This window comes from Neoarius graeffei, chromosome 2 (genome assembly GCF_027579695.1).
Source record: "Neoarius graeffei isolate fNeoGra1 chromosome 2, fNeoGra1.pri, whole genome shotgun sequence".
NCBI classification, from domain to species: domain Eukaryota; kingdom Metazoa; phylum Chordata; class Actinopteri; order Siluriformes; family Ariidae; genus Neoarius; species Neoarius graeffei.
Window position 1 is genome coordinate 115,828,396 of NC_083570.1, and position 3,431 is coordinate 115,831,826.

Genomic DNA, 3,431 nt, shown 5'->3' on the forward strand with positions numbered 1-3,431 from the left:
CAGGTCACGTCACTTCCGGTTTCAAAAAAGTGCGTCCGGTATATTTATAGCTGGATGCGAGGAGTAACTTTAGTTTTCACATATTTCGTGCTTTGATATTGCAGTATAATTTATCAAGTAAGATTATAATTTTAGTTTAAATTGACGTGATTATGATTTTCTCTCTTTGTTTTGAAACGGAAATTAACAACAAATTCTCAATAAAGCCACATATTATCAACATCAAAATCAAATCACTTGAGCCTAGGATAATACTAAAGCTGTCCACCAAAGTTCATCCAAATCCGTTCACTACTTTTTGAGTTATGTTGGGAAAAGACAAAAAACTTGAGGCAAAAACATAAACTAGAAGGGCACTGGGTAGAGTCCATACCTCCATCAAGACACATATTATCACCATCAGAATCAAATTACTTGAACCTAGGATAATACTAAAGCTGTCCACCAAAGTTCATCCAAATCCGTTCACTACTCTTTGAGTTATGTTGGGAAAAGACAAAAAACTTGAGGCGAAAACATAAACAACTAGAAGGGCACTGGGTAGAGTCCATACCTCCATCAAGACACATATTATCACCATCAGAATCAAATTACTTGAACCTAGGATAATACTAAAGCTGTCCACCAAAGTTCATCCAAATCCGTTCACTACTCTTTGAGTTATGTTGGGAAAAGACAAAAAACTTGAGGCGAAAACATAAACAACTAGAAGGGCACTGGGTAGAGTCCATACCTCCATCAAGACACATATTATCACCATCAGAATCAAATTACTTGAACCTAGGATAATACTAAAGCTGTCCACCAAAGTTCATCCAAATCCGTTCACTACTTTTTAAGTTGCATTGGAAACAGACAAAAAAAAAATCCTGGATCTGATATGTTACATATCTGGATTTGCATCAAAACCTAATCAATTGTGCCTTGGCCCATGGCTCACCTTTCCACCAAATTTCATCCAAATCCGTTCACTACTTTTTGAGTTACTTTGGGAAAAGACAAAAAACTTGAGGCGAAAACATAAACAACTAGAAGAACACTTAGTAGAGTCCATACCTCCATCAAGACACATATTATCAATAGCAAAATCAAATCACTTGAACCTAGGATAATACTAAAGCTGTCCAACAAAGTTCATCCAAATCCGTTCACTACTTTTTGAGTTACTTTGGGAAAAGACAAAAAACCTGAGGCGAAAACATAAACAACTAGAAGAACACTTAGTAGAGTCCATACCTCCATCAAGACACATATTATCAATAGCAAAATCAAATCACTTGAACCTAGGATAATACTAAAGCTGTCCACCAAAGTTCATCCCAATCCGTTCACTACTTTTTGAGTTATGTTGGGAACAGGCAAACATCAACAACAACAAAAAAAATCCTGGCTCCACATGCATATCCAGATTCGCATTAAAATCTAATCAATTGTTCCTTGGCCCATGGCTCACCTTTCCACCAAATTTCATCCAAATCCGTTCACTACTTTTTGAGTTACTTTGGGAAAAGACAAAAAACTTGAGGCGAAAACATAAACAACTAGAAGAACACTTAGTAGAGTCCATACCTCCATCAAGACACATATTATCAACATCAAAATCAAATCACTTGAACCTAGGATAATACTAAAGCTGTCCACCAAATTTTATCCAAATTCGTTCACTACTTTTTGAGTTACGTTGGGAACAGGCAAAAAAATAAATAAATAAAATCCTAGATCCACATACATATCTGGATTTGCATCAAAATCTAATCAATTGTTCCTTGACCTATGAGTCACCTTTCCTGCAAATTTCATCAAAATCTGTTCACTACTTTTTGAGCTATGTTGAGAAAAGTTAAACAAACAAACAAACAAACAAACAAACAAACAAACAAGCAAATAAACGGAGGTGAAAACATAATCTCCTCTAACAAAGTTGGCGGAGGTAAATATGGACAGCACAGCAAGCAAGTTCTGGGTTCAAACCTCGCCGTCATCTGTGGTCTTTCTGTGTGGAGTTTGCATGTTCTCGTGTCTGTGTGGGTTTCCTCTGGGTGCTCTGGTTTTCTCCCACATGCAGATCAGGTAAAATACCTAGCCACTGGGGTTGCACAAGCCAGTGCATACTTAGTGCCGGTCCCAAGCCCAGATAGATTGGGGAGGTTTGAGTCAAGAAGGGCATCTGGTGTAAAAACCTGTAGCAAATCAAAATATGTGGAACATGATGATCCGCTGTGGTGACCCCTAATGGGAGCGGCTGAAAGAAGAAGGGAAAAGTGAGGAAGACTACTCTAATTGCCCACAGGCGATTTAGCTTGTTCATCTCTGTGTTAGCTCTGTGATAGATTGCCCAAAGTGAACCCCACCTCTCACCCAAAATCAGCTGGGATTGGCTCCAGCTTCCCACATGACCCGCAATAAATAAATACCATTGGAAATGAATGAATGTCAACAGTTTATGGCTGTCATTTTCTTTTAAAGTTATTCTAATGGTACAATTTATAGCTTTTTGATGATCTATTGACTATTAACTCATACTTAATCCTATCACAGTATCAAATTCACTTCATTTGGACTCTGTTAATACATTTTACACCACAGTGCTTTTGAATCATGGATTGTTATTGGTCAGAGGGTGTTGATTAATTTTCTATAACGGCAGCTCTGATGGTAGTGCAGCTGTAAATCACAGGTTTATCGACATCTTCAGGACTTTTATGCTAACACAATGGCTGTGATTGTTTTGGTGAAGGAATGACTATTCATAGCTGCTTTAACGTACACTATATGGACAAATGTATGTGGATACCAAACATCATGCCCATATGTGGGCCTTTGCCAAACTGTTACCACAAAGTTGGAAGCACACAATTGTATGTCATTGTATGATGTAGGATTACAATTTCACTCCACTGAACCTAAGAAGTCCAAACCTGTTCCAGCATAATGATGCCCCTGTATGCAAAGTGAGCTCCATGAAGACATGGTGTGTTAACATTGTAGTGGAAGAACTTGAGTGTCCTGAACAGAACCCTGACTGAACTCAACCCCACTGAACACCTTTGAGATGAACTGGAACCGGAGCCTCCTCAATATCCCAGTATCAGTGTCTGATTTCACTAATGCTCTTGTAGCTGAATGAACACAAATCCCAGCAGCCACACCCCAAAATCTTGTGTAAAGCTTTCCCAAAGGAGAAGAGTGGAGCTTATTATAACAGTCAAGGGGGAATAAATCTAGAATGAGACGTTCAACAAGGACATATGAATGTGATGGGCAGGGGTGCACATACTTTTGGATGTACAGTACCAATCAAAAGTTTGGACATGCCTTCTAATTCAACAAATTTTCATTATTTTTATTAATTAAGACACTTCATGTCTTTCAGTAATTATGGACTTTACAAATAAAGTTGTATCTGGAAAGTTTATTACAAATATTACAGA

General features: G+C 37.9%; 1 protein-coding gene across 1 annotated transcript in view; it reads right to left on the reverse strand.

The window, feature by feature from the left end:
- Positions 1 to 2,019, reverse strand: part of rps5 (ribosomal protein S5) — a 64,885-nt gene extending 62,866 nt beyond the window's left edge. Inside the window, exon 1 of the mRNA XM_060915395.1 lies at positions 2,015 to 2,019. The gene's annotated coding sequence lies outside the window, so the exon portion shown is untranslated. The remainder of the gene's footprint in view (positions 1 to 2,014) is intronic.
- Positions 2,020 to 3,431: the final 1,412 nt, after the last annotated feature.